This window comes from Sarcophilus harrisii, chromosome 1 (assembly GCF_902635505.1).
Source record: "Sarcophilus harrisii chromosome 1, mSarHar1.11, whole genome shotgun sequence".
Classification (NCBI taxonomy): domain Eukaryota; kingdom Metazoa; phylum Chordata; class Mammalia; order Dasyuromorphia; family Dasyuridae; genus Sarcophilus; species Sarcophilus harrisii.
In genome coordinates, this window is record NC_045426.1 from 254713155 (window position 1) to 254733440 (window position 20286).

At 37.7% G+C, this 20286-nt stretch overlaps 1 protein-coding gene across 2 annotated transcripts in view; it reads left to right on the forward strand.

The window, feature by feature from the left end:
- Window positions 1-20286, forward strand: part of LOC116419591 (ATP-sensitive inward rectifier potassium channel 12) — a 130098-nt gene that overhangs the window by 84568 nt on the left and 25244 nt on the right. The window contains exon 2 of one of the 2 annotated variants that reach the window (XM_031940481.1): window positions 12437-12507. The exons of the other annotated variant lie outside the window; for it this stretch is intronic. The gene's annotated coding sequence lies outside the window, so the exon portion shown is untranslated. The remainder of the gene's footprint in view (window positions 1-12436; window positions 12508-20286) is intronic. 2 annotated transcript variants of the gene reach the window in all.

Genomic DNA, 20286 nt, shown 5'->3' on the forward strand with positions numbered 1-20286 from the left:
CCTCATTTGCCTCACTTTTCTCATCTGTAAAATAAACTGGAAATGGCAAACTTCTCCAGTTATTCTTTGACAAAAACAACCCAAATAGGGCCATGAAGAGTTAGAAACAATTTTTAAATACAAATGTCTTTATGAATCATGTCGGGAAAGAAAAATCAGAACAAAAAGAAAAACCACGGGAGAGAAAAAAACAGAAGTAAAAAGAAAAAGTGACATTCAGTCTCCAAACTTTTTTTTCAATCAACAAAAATCTATCTTCTTTCCTCCTTTATCTCCTCTTCCCCACTCACCCCCAGTGAAAAAGAAACAAAAACAAAGCCTCTGCTGTAAATATATACAGTCAAAGTCTCACATTGACCATATACATAAATGGTATATAATAATTTAGTTGTTCCATCATTTTCCAGTTGTGTCTGTTTTATCATGATCCCATTTGGGGTTTTCTTAGCAGAAATACTGGAGCAGTTTGCCATTTCCTTCTCTAGCTCATTTTACAGTAAGGAAACTAAGGCATACAAAATTAAGTGACTTGTTAGGGTCACACAGCTAGGCAGTGTTTGAACCAAATTTGAACTCAGGAAGAAGAGTGTTCCCAACTCTAGGTGCAACACCCTATCCACTATGCCACCTAAGTTGCCCCAACACATAATAATAAGATATATAATGTGTATATGTGTGTGCCTCTGCATATATTCTCATCTATACCCTATTAGGAGGTGGGTAGCATGTTTGATAATGACTCACAACAATTATGGCTAGTGATTGGGTTGGGCAGTGTTCTTACAAATTGTCTTTACAATCATGTCTTTATTATATAAATTGTTCTGTTCACTTCATATCAGTTATTTGAGTCTTCCCAGACTTTTCTGAAACTTTTTTTATATTTTTTTATTTTCATTTTTATTATTCATTTTTATAGCACAATACATAGTATTCCATTACATTTAAAAAACATAACTTGTTCAGCCATGCTCCAACTGTTGAGCACCCTCTAAGTTTCCAATTCTTTGCCACCACAAAAATAGATGCTATAAATATTTTTATACACATGGCTCCTTTTCTCATTCTTTTATTTTTTTAGGGTATAAACCTAATATTTTTATCACTGAGTTAATTACTTCTATAGCATTTTAATACATACACACAGACACACCCATTTTACAAATGTAGAAACTGAGTGTTACAATGAAGATATAACTTGCTCAATATCATACAAAGAATAAGGGACAGAAACAACATTTGAATCCATATCCCCAGGACTTAGAAATTATCTGTAGCTCAGCCTCTCATTTTGCAGGGTCAAAAATCGTCTCAGATTTAGGAAGGGACTTATCTTTGAAGTCATGACTAATAAGTGTCAAGAGCTGAGACATAATCACATGTTATACAATAAAACTATTAGGGCCCACAGGCAGCAGAATCCCCAAAGAAGAAAAATTTGTCTTCACGCCCCATTTTCTACATATTTTGCCACTCCTTTCCTCCACCTCCTCCCAGGCCCTAATCTGTGCCCACTTATTGACCTCCTTTTGCTCTCCATTGTAAACCCCCTTGGGGCAATTTGTTGGTCACAGTACTACCAGAGTAGGGAGATCCTGTAGCTGAAGCCTAATCCCTCTATGTGTGATGCCAGACTTTCTCCCCTGGTTAAGAATCTCAGGCCACAGGGAGCAGGTGGGACACAGATTTGGGGACCAGGGAGGCCAGATCAGGGACCATCTGCTCCAGAGCTCACATAGAGAATAGTTGCTTTGAGACACAGCTTGGCAAAGTAGAAGAATAGAGATAGAAGAGCTGGGTTCAGACTTCAGTTGAAGCACTTGCTAGTTATGTGGCCATGCAACATGCTCAACTACCCTGAAGCTCAGTTTCTTCATCTGTAATATGGGGAGAATGGTCCCTGTGCTGTACTACCTATCTATAGGATTGTTGTGAGGAAAATGCTTTACCTGCATTAAAATATTATAGAAATGTGAATTATTATACAAATCTTGGGGTCCTAGCTCAAGAGCTAAGTCTGGGCTTTTTATATTTTTTCTACTTGTGACCCTTTTTTGCCTGAGAAATTTTTAGGTGACCCCAAGTATATAGGATAAAATAGACCTACAAATCAAACATTTATTGATAATAAATCTTAATTTCACGAATCCCAAATTCAGTTATGTGACCCACATGGAGTTGTAAATGAAGCTGGCACTAGTCCCATTATATAAATCATTTTACAGATCAAGAAACTGAGGCCCAGGCAGGTTAAATAATTTACCCAAGTCACATAGGTGGTAAGTGGCAAAACTGGGATTTGAACACAGGCCCCGGGACTCAGTTCAGCATCAAGACATAAATGGACTGAGGGCTCTCCACCCCGCAGCACCTCTTTCAGAGATACAGGGGAACCTTCTGCATAGTTTGCAAACATTAAATGCAAATTGTCTATTTGCAATATATAAATTTATATACAATATAATTGTAGTTTGCAATTGTCATTTATAAAATTGTATTGTATACAGATTTTAGATACATTCTGTATATTTTATTGTTCACTCTTTTTTTTTTTTTTTTTTTTTTTTTTTTTTGAGGTATTTAGGATTAAGATTCTTGCCTGGGGTCACACAGCTAGTAACTATTTTCTCTCATTAAAATATAAGTTCCTTGAGGGAGGGACTATTTCAATTTTATCTTTTATCTCTAGGGCTAGGTGTAATGCCTGCAGTTAAATGTCTAATAATGTTTGTTGATTGATTATTCCCATTTGCCAAGTGAGCAAACAGAGTCGCAGTGAGGTGTTTAGATGTCAAAGAGACCTTAGTGGTATTTTGTCCAATTCTCCAATTTTATAGAAGAGGAAACTAAAGATTAAAATTAAAGAGATTTCTCCCCTTGTCACACAGTTTAGTTAGTGACAGATTTGAGATTTGAATCCACGATCTTTGACTCCAAATCTAATTCTCTTTCCATGATATTACACACACACTAATAGGAGTTACTGACCCGAGTGGGACTAGAGTCCAAGTCTCCACTCTGTCAAGATGGGCTTGCTTTTAAATGAGCGCCTTGGGAACTTGGGCTTCCCTCTAGCTGTCTACGGACTTCCCAGACTCCCCCAAGAGAGACCAGAAGCTCCCTATTAATTTCAATAGGTCTGGCAAAGAGATTGATCTCAGAGGAGGGACAAGGAAAGGGAGGAAAAAGCTTCTGACCAACCCTGATTCAAGGGCTTTGTTCTGAGGTCTTGGCTCCTCTGTGATCTCCCCAACACCCAGCCCAGAAGTGGAACAAGGCCAGGGACATCCTGCCCCCACTGCCTCCCCTTCTGGGGAAGGGATGTTCTTAAGATAAAAATACATTCAGAAACATTCCTTGGCCGGCATCACGACCCCCTCGTTCTGACATGAGGAGTGATGAGAGCAGAAGGAAAAGCTTAAAACCTGGCGAGAACTTCCCCCACCCCCAATACATGTGCAACTCTGCCATTCTGCCTGTCCTTGATTCACCTTTGAAGATATAGTAAGGTCAATTATTTATTTTTTTTTGTCATTTTAAAGAATCCTTGCAAACCCACTTGATTCCCACCTTCCCAAGGTCAGCAGATCTAATCCCCTGTCTCTAGACCTGATTAGATATTCCTTTAGTATGGCATAGGGATAGAGATAGGGAGAGGACCTATGATTTCATATATTAAAGGATACTTTCTGATGATATGTATATCAGCACTTTTTCTGTATTTTATAATCTTGGAGAGTTTCCTGGATGCTGAAAGGAAACGTGACTTATCTAGAGTCATATAGCTAATATGTGTCACAATCTAACCCTGATCTTCCTGACCCAGATTCAAGCCAACTGTCTCTCTCCTTGAATAAAGCATCTGGGAAAACTCTGAAAAAGTTAAAAAAAAAAAAAAGGACATTTTCTATGTTATTCTGAAACCCTGTCTCATAGAAAGAGCTATGGATTGGGGAATCAAGAGGTCCTAGGTCTAATCCCAGATTTGCCACTTTCTTTCTATTTACCACTTGGGCAAGGATAGGCAGCATGCTTTGCAAAAGTGAAAGACTCCATGAATGTCAGCTATTGTTAATTTTTTTTCATTCTTTAGTTTATTAAAACTATTTCACAGAAATAGTTTTTATTATTATACTTTTAAATAGTTTTAATTATTACTAATTTAATATTATACATTTTTAAATAATAGCTTTTTATTTTCAAAATATATGCAAAACTAGAGAACTGTTTGGTTCTATACACATATATTGTATCTCGAATATACTATAACATATTTAACCTGTATAATATGACTACCTGCCATCTAGGGGATAGGGTGGAGGGAGGGAAGGGAAAAGTCAACAGAAGTGAGTACAAGGGATAATGTAAAAAATTACCCAAGTATATGTACTGTCAATAAAAAGTTATAATTTAAAAAAAAAACAAAATATATGCAAAGACAGTTTTCAACATTCATCCTTGCAAAACTTAGTGTTACAATTTTTTCTCCCTCCCCTAGAGGGTAAAAGTAATCAATATATGTTAAATGTGTACAATTCTTCCACACATATTTTCACATTTTTCATGCTGCACAAGAGAAATCAGATCAAAAAGAGAAAAAAATGAGAAAAAAAAAAGCAATCAGCTATTGTTATTTAACCTCTCTGGGCTTCAGTGTCCTCATCTACAAAATGGTGATATAGAATTAGAAGATATTTAAGGTCATTTCCAGCCCTGTTTTTGTGTGGTTTATTGAAATAGTCGCCTAACTTGTCTTGATGACTCCTCTCTCCCTCACCCTCTTCCTTTCCAATCTTCTGTTTTACTACTGAGGTTTTTAGAGAGTACAGATTATACCTCTCTACTGCTCAGTATTATTCTCTGGTTTCCAGCCTATATTCCATAAGCATGTCCTGAAACCTTTACTCACATGCTCCTCTTTGCCTAGGATGTCATTTTAGTCCCTTTCTCTAGAACCACTTGAAATCTTTGTCTCATCATTCAAAGTTGTCAGATATAATCTCTCCCTTGAGCCTTTGCTTCAGCCAGAGATGACCTTTCTTTCCTAGGATCCTAGATTTAGCGTTGGAAGGGATCTCAAAGTTTATTTATTCCAATCCCAGAATATTGGAGTTGAAGACCCCAAAGAGGGTGAATTATTTGAAGTCACACTGATAGTAAATGACAGAACTGGGTTTTGATTTCAGATCCTGTGGCTACAAAACCAGTGTTCTAGCCACTGTACCTTGCTGTCTCCCTCTCACAAAACACTCAGAGAGAGAGGCAGTGTGAAAGAACCCTGAGCTTGGAGAGAGGAAAACCTATATTAGTACGATCCCTTCTGATATTTACTATAAGCATGCCTTTGAGTAAGCCATTTCACTTGTCTGACACCCAGCTTCCTCTTCTAGCAAGTGGGGATAGCACCTTAAATTCCTACTTCCTAAAAGTTGTTGTTAGGAAAAGGCTTTGTAGAGTTGAAAAGATCTTGTAAACACAAGTTATTGTTTTTGTCTCTCCTGTGCACTTATCATATACTTTTAATTATAGTTATTTGTGTACATGTATTGCCTCTCTTTGCTAAATTGCAAACTCCATTGTTTATGCTGTAGTGGAAAGAGACATTTCCCTTACTGGGTCTTGCTTCTTTCTTTGTAAAATGAGGGGTTGGGTTAGATGATATCTAAAAGCCCTTCATAGCTATTACATTTTTTTTTAAAGAATAAAGCCATACTTCATTATGTATTAGTTACTGGCATAAAAGGTTTTAAAAATTAAGTCTTTTAAAAATGTACAATATTAAGTTGCCATTCATTAGGTATTAATACAATAGACAAAAATTGTTGTGTTAACACATTTTAAGATAAATTTTCTATTATATTATTTTGGTTTTTCTTGGGGGTTTTTCCTGAGGCAATTGGGGTTAAGTGACTTTGCCTAGGGTCACATAACTAGGAAGTTTCAAGTGTCTGAGGTCAGTTTTGAACTCAGGTCCTCTTGACTTAAGGCTGGTGCACTAACTAGCTGCTCCTCCATTATATTCTTGATAGGAACCATTTCTTATTTCTCTTTGTCCAGAGTTTGTCAGAGAACCTAACATACAGAGAGTCTGGAGCTTGATGCTGATCATGATTTTAGGTCCTACCTGTCTTAGTCTTTGAGAGATAGGATTAGTTAACTGCAGCCTTTCTCCCACGGAGCCAGCTGTGTCTATCTAAATTGACCTGCCTCACTGATTCTGATAAAAAAGCTTTCCTCTCCTGGTTATACAACCCAAGAATCACAGACTTTTAGCATTGGGTACAAACATAGGAATCAGTCTAATTTCCCATCCCGTGTACAAATCTCAAGTAATAGCATTTCAGATAGCCAGTTATCTAGTTTTTCTTGAATGCTTCCTATGACAGGGAACTCACTACCTATCAAGGCAGACTCTTCCATTGTTAGTCAGTTCTGATTGGTAAGTCTGTCTTCCTTGACTTCAGCCAAAACCTGCTTCTTTGTAATTTCAACTGGTTGGTTGTTTTTTATTGTACTTTCTGGGACCAAGTGAAATAAGTCTTCTCCCTCTTCCATCTGTGATAGCCCTTCAGAAATCCAAAGACTATCATTGTGTCCTCACAAATGGAGACAAAGGTTTTATGCTCTCCCTAACCCTGCACTAATTGGCCTTTCCTAGGAATGGTAATTGATGGTGTCAGCAGTATTAAGAGGAGACTATCAAACCATTATCATTTGTACTTGAATTTGTAGCATCTTTTCTGAATAATGGCTGAGATTGTTTCCCTTTTTCTATTTGTTTCTCCAGGTTTAGCACAGTTTTTGGCATGTTATAAGCATTTAAATTATTTTTTTCATTCATTCATTCATTCTTGTTCCAGGATAAGCATCTTAGATGCAAATTTTTAAACTTTAGTTTCTATTTTCCTGTTGTAATTAAAACAAGTGGATTTGACACTGTACCATATGAATAGAAAATTTCCCTATTTCCCCATTTCATAGTTGAGAAAACTGAGCCTCAGGGTTGTTAAGTGACTTTATTTTAATTTAAATTTTTTTTTGACTAGGTGAAAGAGGAGATTCCTTGCCTCAATTGCTACCTAGCTTTAATCAGTAAATGGGTGCTTCCTCAGTCAAACTGAGACCTATGGAAGATCATAACTTAAAAAGGCCTGATCTCTCTGGTCACTGGACACAGATGGCTCTGGAGAGGAAAGTGAGGCAGGTGGCTTTGCACAGCCCTCCCTCACTTAAATCCAATTCACTTGTATGTCATGGCATCACCTCCCTGATGTCAAAGTCCTCTTTGAGAATGAAGGGCAAGCAATAACAGTGCTGTTCAGGCAGCTAGAAAATGTTTTTCTTTTTCTTTTTTTTTATTATAGCTTTTTATTTACAAGGTATATGCATGGGTAATTTTTCAGCATCGATCCTTGCAAATCTTCTGTTCCAACTATTCCCCTCCTTCCCTCTACCCTAGATGGCAGGTTGACCAATACATGTTAAATATGTTAAAGTATATGTTAAACACAAGATATGTATACATAGCCATACAGTTATTTTGCTGCACAAGAAAAATCGAACTTAGAAATAAGGTAAAAATAACCTGAGAAGGAAATCAAAAATGCAGGCGGACAAAAATAGAGGGAGTGGAAATGTTATGTTGTGGTTCACACTCATTTCCCATAGTTCTTTCTCTGTATATAGCTGGTTCTCTCCATGAACAAATGGAATTGACTTGGTTCATCTCATTGTTAAAGAGAGCCAACTCCATCAGAATTGATCATCATATAGTACTATTGTTGAAGTATATAATGATCTCCTGGTCCTGCTTATTTCAAGTATTCTTAGCATCAGTTCATGTAATCTCTCCAAACCTCTCTGAAATCATCCTGCTGGTAATTTCTTACAGAACAATAATATTCCATAACATTCATATGCCACAACTTATTCAGCCATTCTCCAATTGATGAGCATCCATTCACTTTCCAGTTTCTAGTCACTACAAAAAGGGCTGCCACAAACATTTTTGCATATACAGGTCCTTTTCCGTTCTTTAAGATCTCTTTGGGCTATATAGGCTCAGTAGTAACACTACTGGATCAAAGGGTATGTACAGTTTGATAACTTTTTGAGCATAGTTCCAAATTGTTCTCCAGAATGGTTGGATGCATTCACAATTCCACCAACAATGTACCAGTTTTTCCACATACTCTCCCCAACATTCAGCATTATCTTTTCCTGTCATCCTAGCCAATCTGAGAAGTGTGTAGTGGTATCTCAGAGTTGTCTTAATTTGCATTTCTCTGATTAATAATGATATGGAGCATCTTTTCATATGGTTAGAAATAGTTTCAATTTCTTCATCCGAAAATTGTCTGTTCATATCCTTTGACCATGTATCAATTGGAGAATGGCTTGATTTCTTATAAGTTAGAGTCAATTCTCTATATATTTTGGAAATGTGGCCTTTATCAGAACCTTTGAATGTAAAAATGTTTTCCCAGTTTATTGCTTCCCTTCTAATCTTGTCTGCATTGTCTGCATTTGTTTGTACAAAAGCTTTTTAATTTGATATAATCAAAATTTTCTATTTTGTGATTAATAATGATCTCTAGTTCTTCTTTGGTCACAAATTCCTTCCTCCTCCACTGGTCTGAGAGGTAAACTATCCTATGTTCTTCTAATTTATTTATAATCTCATTCTTTATGTCTAGATCATGGACCCATTTTGGTCTTATCTTGGTGTATGGTGTTAAGTGTGGGTCAATGCCTAGTTTCTGCCATACAAATTTCCAATTTTCCCAGCACTTTTTGTCAAACAGTGAATTCTTATCCCAAAAGCTGGAGTCTTTGTGTTTGTCAAACACTAGATTATTATAGTTATTGAACTATTTTGTCCTGTGAACCTAACCTATTCCATTGATCAACTAGTCTATTTCTTAGCCAATACCAAATGGTTTTGGTGAAAGTATTTTTCTTTAAAAAAAAAAAAAAAGGCAGGAGTCAGGTATTCCCAAGTCTTTGTCCAGTCTTTTTTTCCACCACAAAAGTGGTTGCTATTGGGACACAGTCACTCTGCTGGTTCATTTCCTAGATTCTTTCATTTGTATTGGTGCTCTGCCCTGCTGAATAGGGATAGGGGAGGTGGGTATTGCAGAGGGCACGAGATATGGTACTTCTTTCCTGAAACATTACATCTCATTACTGGGTCACCACTCCCAGAGGCCTTTCACAGGATTAAGCATTGATTGTTATTGTGTTGTTTCAGTAATGTATAATGGTCCCCATTTGGGATTTTCTTGGCAAAGTTACTAGAGTTGTTTGCTGTCTCCTTCTCCAACTCATTTTATGGAAGAGGAAATGGAGGCAAACAGGATTACACAGCTAGTAAATGTCTGAGGCTAAATTTGAACCCATTTCTTCCTGACTTCTGGTGCGGCACTCTATCCACTGTTTCTAATCATCTAATATGTGCTTACTATCAGTCAGATACTATGCTAAGTGCTTTATAAATATGACCTCATTGATCTTCCCAACAATCCTAAAAGATAGATGCTATTATGATCTCTGTTTTATAGTTGAAGAAACAGCCTAAATAACTTGCCCAACATCATGTAAATATCTGAGTTCAGAATTGAACTCAGGTCTTCTATCTACTGTACCCTTTGGAGAGAGCACTGAACTTGGAGAAAAGAAACTCTGAATGCAAATTTTCTTTCAGATATATTGGCTGTGTGATCCCAAGCAAATCACTTAACATCTCTGTTCATTGCTTTTCTCATTTGTCAAATGATAAGACTGGAATCAAAGACTTCTAAGGTCCCTTCCAGCTCTAGATGTCTAACCTTTATGATCTTGGCTGGGAGAAGTGGAAAAGAGACAGCCTTTCCTGCTATCCTCATTCCTGAGACAAGTATAAAAAAGATTATTTTTTTAAATAGTTTTTTTATTTTTCCTAATACGTGCAAAGATAGTTTTAACATTCGTTTTAGCAAAATCTTGTTTTCCAAATTTTCCTCCCTCCCTTCTCTCCTCCCTAAGACAGCAAGCAATCCAATACAGGTTAAACATGTGCAATTCTTCTAAACATATTTCCATATTTGTCATGCTGCACAAGAAAAATCAAATTATCTTCTTCATCATACTTACCCTCCCAAATGCTGATCACAGTTCATGTAGGATAATAGATTTAAAACTGGAAGAAATCTTAGAGGTCACTTGGTCAAACCCCTTAATTTTACATGTTAGATAGCCTAGGCCTATGTTAGCAGTTACTCTTCCTGAGTCACTGTGACTAAAAACTTCCATCCAGATGGCCAAGTTTCTGGAGATGGGCCTCTCGGAACTTAACCAGGCTATTCCTGAGAGGACAGACATGTAGTTAATTACCAAGGTTGGAGTTAAAAGTTTTTCCATCTTTGTAAGACCTGTTAGAGCTTGTCTTCTGCCGAAAATCTTTGAGCAGCCAGGGTCACCTTCATGCCACGTTGAGACACTTCAGTGGAAGGATCATAAAATATCATAGAATAATAACACACATTTCTATATTGCTTTGAAGCGTACAAATTATCCTGTGAGGTAGGTGCTGCAAATATTATTTTTTAAATAAATGAGCACATTAAGAATCAGAGAGATTAAATACCTTTCCTGTGGTCACACAGCAGCCAATAAGTGTCAGAGTTAGTGCTTTTGCCCATAACTTTAGAACTGGATGGTTCTCTGGAGGTCATCTCATTCAGATCCTTCATTTTCCAGATGAAGAAACTACAGGGCAGGGAAGTTAAGTAATTTGTTCTAGGTCACACAGCAGTTAATAAGTGTCAGAACCAGGACATCAGATCATAGCTTTAGAGCTGGGACAAGGCTTGGCTGACATCTAGTACAGATTCTTCATTTCCCAGATGAGGAAGAAGGCAAAGAAGGCAGGAAAGGAAGGGGCAGAGGGAGGAAAGGAAGAAAGAAGGAGGGAAGGAAAAGACAAAGGAAGGAAGCGAAAGAGGGAGAGAAGAAGGCAAAAATGAGGAAGGAAGGAAGGAAAGGCAGGATGGAGAAAGAAAGGAAGGAATATAGGAAGAAGAAGGAAAGAAGAAAGGAAGGAAAGAGGGGAGGGAGGGAAGAAGGAATAAAGGAAAGAAGGAAGGTAGGGAAAGTAGAAAAAAGAAAGGAGGGTAAAGGAAAGAGGGAGGGATGGATGAAGGGAGAAAGGGGAAAGAAGAAGGAAGGAAGGAAAGAAAGAAAGAAAGATAGGGAGGGAGGGAAGAAAGAAGGGAGGGAGAGGGAGAGGGAGGAAAGAAGAGGAGAGAGGAAGGAAAGAAAGGAGAGAGGAAGGAAGAGAGGGAAGGAAGAAGGAATGAAAAAATATTTATCATGCACTTGGTATGTGTCAGGCACTTTCCTAGGCACATTACAAATATTATCTCATTTTATCTTTACCACAGTCTCAGGAGGTAGGTACTATTATCATCCCCATTTTACTGTTGAGGAAATTGAGGCAGGGAGCAGTTAAATGACTTGCCTAAGTTTACACAGCTAGTAAGTGTCTAAAGTCAGGTTTGAACCTCAGAAGACCTGGACATTCCTGGATTCAAATCCTTCCTCAGATGCTCACAAAGTAGTTAACCTTAGACTTCATTTGAACTCCAGGCCCAGAACCCATTATGCCATCTAGATGTTAGGATGCATAACAGTGAGTAGTATTATGAACACTGTTGGGCCGGTAAGTTTTAAATGACACCTAAGAAAGCGAGTGATGAATCTGGGATTTGAACCAAGTCCAGTGCTCGATCTGGTACTACATGATGCTTCTCTGAGGCTGGGGCGGGGGCGGGGGGGGATGGTGTTGTCCAACTTCCAATCTTCCAGAGACACAAAGTCAGGTGATTTGCCCAAAGTTATCCATGCGTCCTGACCCCAGGTCAATATTTTTCATACTCTGTCTCACTGCTTCCCAGCCAACATCTCAGAGAGGGTTCCCTTAGCCTAGTTCTTCATCTTTAAAAAAAAAAAAAGGCAGTTGGACTAAATAGTCTCAGAAGTTCCTTTCAGCTCTATGATAATTTATCTAGTTTTATCCAACAGAGATGTCTGAGGGCAAGACCCTTTAGGGAAGGGGGAAGGAAGAAAAGGAGGGAGGAAGGAAGGTCCTTTGGGGCAAAGGAAAAGACAAGACCAATTCTATCAAATCTTCAACATTGCCAAGAGCTGGCCCTGCAGCTGGTTCACTCCTAGGGATAAAAACCACTGGCCCTCAACCAATCTGCCACAGAGGGACACATAACAGATCCCCTCATGACTGAAAATGTCTGGCCATAGTCTGAGGACACACATAGGACTCTCAGCTGTGAATCAGCTGAGAGTTGTCCAGTTTCCAGATGCCCAAAAAGAGAGAGCGAAAAAGCACTGAGAAATCCCTTCCCTGACAAGGAAATATTTGTTCCCACTTCTCCCTGCCCAGGTTCCTTCCTGCCTTTTAACACGTCTGAAACCAAGAGCAGTGCCCTGAGGGACATCCCAAGAACATCTCAGGTAAACCAGCATCCAACTTCTAGAGATTAGGTAGATGACTAATTCAAATTAATTAGTTCAGAATTATTGGAAAACTCCCTTTGATGGGGAGGACAGATAAAGGGAGACACAAACCACTCTGGTAGGTTGCCAGAGAAAGGGAGTCAAAGCAAAGAAAGGCCAACACCTTGACTCTAGGGTGGGAATTGTTTGGAAAAGATTGAATGGAGGAAAGAATGTGAAGAAGAAACCTCAGGAATTCCCACAGCCGAGGTCAGCCTAAGGATGTGTTCTACTATTCCAGGAGGCCATCTGTCCCCTGGAACAAGTACCTCTCACAGGAATAGGAAGTGATTCCATTGTTGTTCAGTCATTTTTCCAGTCGTGTACAAACTTCATGATCCCATTTGGGGTTTTCTTGGCAAAGATATTGGAGTGGTTTGTCATTTCTCATTTTACAGATAAAGAAACTGAGGCAGAGTCACACAGCTAACAAGTGTCTGAGGCTAGATTTGAACTCACGAAGATGAATCATCTTGACTCTATGCTCTAGCATGCCACCTAACACCCTTTAGGAATAGACCAGTAATTTTCTTGATTTTGGAACACTGTGTGCTGGGGAAACCCCCTGTATAAATGCGGATTGACAACTGCTATAAGTTATAGTCTTAGAGAGTTTTCTGGAAGTCACAATTAATTTGCCAAGGATCACACATGGTATGTTTTAGGGAAAACATTTGAACCCAAGTATTCTGGCTCCAAGTCCATCTCTCTTAACCACTACACCACACTGCCTTTCCTACCACCTGGTTTATTTGACATTAGATTTCTGATTTATCAAAATATAGATCCTAAAACTGGAAGGGTCTTTGAAATATACAATACAACTTTCTGCTTGCCTTTTCTTTTCATTTTTTAAAATCCCATCTTATATTTTTACCTGCCTTTTATTTATAGCTATAGCTTTCTTCCCGTTCTTTTTTTAATGAATAATTTTTAAAAGGGATGGGGGAACATTTCAGCAAAACTAACCAACATATCAACTAAGCTTGTAAATATATTCCACACCCAAAGTCCATCACATCTATAAACTGGCTTGCCTCTCAAGCAGGGCAGGTAAGTTGCTGTAGAATCATAGAATCCTCAGGAGTGTTGTGAAATTCAAAATAGATAATGGATGTAAAGCATTGTGCAAATCTTAAAGAGCTATGTAAATGCTAATTACTACTACTATTACCACTAGGATTACTACTATTACTACTACTACAAACATTACTGTATTAATATTTATGTTTCATAATTATTATGCAATTGTGTTAAATATAACTAAATGACACATATTAATAGTTATTATTAACCTGCAATTACTAGGTCTCTAGTCTGGTGATGATTTTATTTTCTGAGCTTTCTATTACACTCCTACTGAGCTAAGCAATATTTAGAGAGTAACACAGAGCTGAGCTGGTAAATATTTAACAACCAAACTCTCCAGAAAAAGTAAAATATTTGTGCGTGCACACAAACTTTTAAGTTTAATGTGGATAATTAACATTTGCTCAAGTCTAGACAATCAACAAAACAATAAATCAATCTCTTATTTGATCAGAAGTTGTCATTTTCTGAAGTGTAAATGATACTCACACTGAAAATTAAACAATTCCACAAACCTGTTACAACTGGCTCCAGTTTGTGCTACCATTTGAGTTCTTTGGTCAGAAGGAATTTTGAAAGATAGAACATAGCACAAGAGATCTAATGGATCATCTAGACTGGGACCCTTTTTTATGTCATGGATCCCTTTGGGAGTGAAACTATGGGATCCTTCTCAGAAAACAGTTTTAAACACAATAAAATATATCGAATTATAAAGAAAACCAATTATACTTAAATAAAAATTTGAAAATATTTTAGGGGACAGCCACGTGATACAGTAGATAGAGCATTGGCCCTGGAGGCAGGAGGACCTGAGTTCAACTCTGGCCTCAAGGCCTCAGACACTTGATACTTATTAGCTGTGTGACTTTGGGTAAGTCAATTAACCCCTATTACCTTAACAACTCCCTGTGCCCCAAAAGAAATGGAAAAAGAATTTTTTAATTTGATAAATATATATTGATTTATTATTATTAAAAAGTTACCTAGTCCAAACTCACATTCAAAACTAAAATTTACTCCATGTCTAATGAATGGTCAATTAGTCTCTCCTTGAACATTTCAGGTGATGGGAAGATAGCACATCCTAAAGTAGTCCATTTCATTGCTGAAATGGCTCTAATAGTTCTACAGGTCTTCCTCAAACTAGGTCAGAATACATATCAAAAAAATATTTTAAAAACAAGTTTGCAAAGTTTAGGTTAAGACCCCATGCAAGTAAACTTCCTCACTTTACAGAGGGAGAATCTTTGGCCTAAAAAAAAGTCACTTGTACATGGTCACAGGGAACTGTGAAAAATATAGTTAAGTGTTTTGGTCATGTATACTTATTGTGTATCTAATTTATATTTTAATATATTTAATATCTACTGGTCATCCTGCCATCTGGGGGAGGGGGTGAGAGGGTAAGAGGTGAAAAATTGGAACAAGAGGTTTGGCAATTGTTAATGCTGTAAAGTTACCCATGCATATAACTTGTAAATAAAAGGCTATTAAATAAAAAAAAAAAAAAAGAAAAATACAGTTAAGGTTCATACTAGATTTCTAGACTTCCAGCCTTGGATTCTACAGTGCCATCTGTCTCCCTCAGGGATACCTCAAGATAGCACATACCTAGAGCTTGCCTCCCAATTTCCCAAGTCTTTCCTTTTTCCTCACTGCCACTCTCAAGTTTGAAAAGTCTAAGTGATTCTTTAGACCACTGGGCTAATGTCCACTGCCCCCTTTTGTAAAACTGGTAAAGAGCTTCTCACCCACATAAGCACGTGAATATGTGGTCAAGAAAATGATGATAGTGAAGTGTGTGAGAATCATGGTTCATATTTTGTTTGAAAGAATTCAAATAAAAGGAGGCCAGAACCTCCAAGGACCTATTCTTGGCAGGTCCATTACTTCCCTCCCTTCACTGCCCTTCTGCAAGCAGCAGCTGAAGACCTGACCCCTGCTCCAAGGAATGAGCATTATTAAATGTTGGCAACATATAGACTATGGGCAGAAAAACTCTCTGCTTTAGAGAAGTCAGATTGGTGACTTCCCTGCTCTGAGTTACTGACATCAGTCTGACAAATGATGCAAGGCAGAGAGAGGCAGAAGAAAATTAAATCACAGTAGAGATGGGCATAAGTGCAAAGTAGTAGGAAGAGCACTGGGTTCAAATCTTCCCATGGATACTTCCTCTATGTTGTTACCCTCAGTTTCCTCATCTGTAAAAGTATGATGTTATCTGAGTTCCCTTTCTAGATTGATGTTCTTTTTTTTATAGTATTTTATTTTTCCAAACACATATAAAGATAATTTTCAACATTCACTCCTGAAAAGCCTCAAGTTCCAATTTTTTCTCCCTCTCTCCCCTTCTTCCCCCTCCCAAAAGAGCAAGCAATATGATATAGATTAAACATGTGCAATTTTTCTAAACATATTTCCATATTTGTCATGTTGCACAAGAAAAATCAAATTAAAAGGGGAAAAAACACACAAAAGGAAACAAACAACAAAAGAGGTGACAATACTATGCTTTGATCCACATTCAGTCCCCATAGACTTTTCTGTGACTGCAGATGGCACTTTCCATGACAAATCTATTGGAATTGCCTTGGATTACCTTATTATTGAAAAGAGCCATGTCCCATAGTTTAGATATATGTTCTAAAGGCTGAGGTTGACCTTGGAGTCTTATTTTCCTCATTTGTAAAATAGAAACAAGGACTGCACCTTTGGTTTTCTCAATACAGGGAACTCCCAAGTGGAATAAATGTTTTTCACTAATTCAGGGTGATACCTTTTCCCTCAAAGTAGGTGTTGCACTCAGAGGTTAAGTAACTTGGCCAGAGCCACAAAGCCAATAGATATCAGAGACTGGATTTGAAACCAGGTCTTCTACTTCCTGAGTTGTTTTAGGTAAAACATTTCATGAATCTTTGAAAGGTCATAGAAATGGAAACTTTTGTTAAGGACAAGACTTCTGCTGAGAGATGCTCATTCTGACAGGTATAGAAGTTGCAAACCCAATGCACCAAGATGTTTCTGCTTTTCTCCAGGACTCAGGGTGGTTAATTGCTTTGTATAAAATTCCCTTCCATCTATCCATATCCTGTCCTGCTCAAGATCCATCTCATCCAGGAAACCTCCAGATATTCCATTTCACACTGATATACTGCCTTCATTTTCTACTTGTGTGACTCAATAGGCATTCTTGGTTTAATATCTAGCTTTTGACCTCTGGCAACAAGAATTTATATTAAACAGTTACTTTGTGCCAGACACTGTGCTAAGCATGGGGAGAAAGAGGGGGGTTTACATAGAAAAGCAAAAACAGTCCTTAAAATCTCAAAGACTTGCATCCTAATGAAAGAAAGCATGTAAGCAATTACATACAAGATATGTATAGAGTAAATGGGAGGTAACCTAAGAAGGAAATCAGTGTGGAGGGAAGGGTACAAAATAGGAAGGACTTCTGTCATAGGTGGGATTTGAGCTTAGTCTTTTTTATATATAATAATAGCCTTTTATTTTTCAAAATATATGTAAAGATAGTTTTCAACATTCACCTTTGAAAAACCTTGTATTGCAAATTTTTCTCCCTCCTTTCTTTCCCCCTTCCCCTAGACAGCAAGTAATCCAATATAGGTTAAATGTGCAATTCTTCTAAACATATTTCCACATTTGTCATGCTGCATGAGAAAAATCATATCAAAGGGGGAAAAAGCACAGGAAAGAAAAAAACCCAAACAAACAACCACAACAGAAAAGATGAAAATACAATATTTTGATGCACATTTAGTCTCCATAGCTCTCTCTCTCTCTCTGGATGTGAATGGCTGTTTCCATCACAAATCTATTGGAATTGCTTTGAATTACCCTATTATTGGAAAGTGCCAAGTCCTTTATAGTTGATCATCACATAATCTTGTTGTTGCTGTGTACAATGTTCTCTGGGTTTTACTCACTTCACTTAGTTCATGTGAGACTTTCCAGGACTTTCTGAAATCAGCCTGATTTCTTAAAGCAAGCCTGGAGGTGGAAATAAGGGGAAACATTTCAGACATGAAGGACAGCTGAAGCAAAGTCAGAGTGATAATGGGGCATCTAGGTGGTACAGTGGATTGAGCACCAGCCCTGAAGTCAGGAGGACCTGAGTTCAAATCTGGTCTCAGACATTTAACACTTCCTAGCTGTGTGACCCTGGGCAAGTCTCTTAACCCCAATTGCTTCAGGAAAAAAAAATCAAAATGCTAAGAGATAGAGAGGCCTGTTCAAAGAATAGCAAGGAAGCTGTAGTTGATAGAGTGTAGAATAAAGTGTAAAAGCCTAGAAAGTAGAAAGGGCCAGGCCCTGAAGGGGTTTAAATACTTATTAAAGAATTTTATGTTTGATCCTGAAGGTACTAGGGAACCACTTGAATTTATTGAATGGGAAAGAGACATGGTTGGATTTGTATGTTAGGAAAATTACTTTGGCAAATGAAAGAGATGGATGGAGTAGGGAAGACTGGGGGACAAGGAGACCAAACCTGAAAGATATTGAAAAAGTCAAAATGTGAAGGAATGGGAGCCTGCACCAAGTAATCTGCCTATGAACTCCTCAAAGGCAGAAACCACCTCTTGACTGATGTCTTCCACAACACTTAACTCCAGGGCTGTGTATAACATCTCAATGAATCCTTGTTGAAATAATGAAATATAAATGAATGTACAGTGAATTTTGGAATGAATCAAGGGGAGACATAATTATCATATATCATTAGAGCCAAAAGATAATTTAGTCCAACTTTCTTAAATTTGTTATGTTCAGTCATTTTTGAGTCATTTCTAACTCTTTGTGATCCCATTTGCATTTTTCTTGGAACCAAATAGCAGAGTAGTTTGCCATTTCCTTCTCTGCCTCATTTTATAGGCGAGAAAACTGAGGCAAAATGGATAAAGTGGCTTGTTCAGAGTCACACAGCTAGTAAGTATGTGATGTCAGATTTTAACTTAGGAAGATCAGTCTTCCTCACTCCAGGACCAGCACTCTCTCCTCTGTACCATCTGGTTTTCCCTTCCCTTAGTTTAGAGAGGAAAAAATTAAAAGTCAATCAATCAGCAAACATTTATCAAGTGTCTACTATGTCCTGGGTGTTGTGCTAAGCAGATTGGGGAAGGGACTGACTCAAGATAATAACAGAAGTAGGATCAGAATCCAGTTTTCCTAACACCCTCTCCCCATTCCAGGTTCTTTCCATATACTTGCAGTTAACTTTCTTTCTTTCTTTCAAACTTAAATATAAAATATAAAAAGAAAAAATTGATATATGCACAGCAGAATATAAGAAAGAATTCAAAATATGAGACAACAAATTTCCATTTCAAGAAAACCTATAAAATAAATACTATGCATTGTGTTCAGAGCTGCCCATCTTTTCATTACTTCCATGGATGTTTTCCTGTTGGTCTTGGTGGTACTCTTTTTACTTTCTTCTTTTTCCCCCGTTTCTAATCCCTCCACTTCCTTCAAGAAGACTACAATTAAGCATGGATATATTTATATTGACATATACATATATATAAATATATATACACACACATATACACCCATGCATACACATACATACAAAATTAACTTTCTGTGGTTTGACATCAATGGAGGCTCATTTAATTAGATCGTGATTATGCTAGAAGTGGTGCATTTTATACCAAACACTAAAAGAAAAGGAAAGGTGTGAAGCCTCAAAACTTATCGTCAGACCTCAGTATCTTCCCATTAACATCACCATGTTATCCTCTCAATTCCAGGTCCTTAAGTCAAGGTTACCGTCATTCAATTGGTCCTGGAAATAGGCAGAACATAAGTCAAACAGCAGAATCAACTGTAATGCTTTAGTCTTTCATATCTATGGGGCATCTTTAACTTTCTAGTGCACTTTCATATATCCATTAAACATTTGTCCCATCCTAACAGTCCTTTGAAAGAGATTGAGTAGGCAATGACTAAGCTCCCCATTTTAGAGATGAGGAAGCTGAGTCCAGTGAAATCATTTATGAATTCAGGCATACCAAGTGATAAACTCTCAGAGAAGTTAAATGACTTGCCCAATGTCACTTAGAAAGTCAGGCTCCTTTCACTAGCACAACCAGCCTTTAAACACCCTCCAAATGCTTAAAAACAACTATTGTTATTTTAGTCTTTTTCATTCATGTCTGACTTTTTTTTTTTGGAGGGGGCATTTTCTTTGCAAAAGTATTGGAATGGTTTACCATTTCCTTCTCCAGCTAATCAAGATTATGATGCTGGAGGCAACTTGACTTGCCATCCCCAGGGAGTTCCTCCCTGATGCCTGGTACCATGGGAAGAAATTTGCCTAGACTACTCTTGGGATAATGTTAGTATAACAAGAAGAAAAGCCTAGTATTATGGTTATAAGCATCAGTTTGCCTATGGCCACCTCTGTGACTTTGGACAAACATCTTTGGTCCCATTTTCTACATCTGTCAACATTGATCTCTTCCCGATCTCCTTCACGGGGCTATTATGAAAGGGCAGATGAGTTAAGGTTATAAATTGTTTTGTTCACAAACTTTGGACCCCCATACAGGTGTGATTAGCTAGATGTTTGGAGTGCTGGTCTTGGAATCAGGAAAGCTTGAGTCTGAGTCCTGTCTCAGATATTAT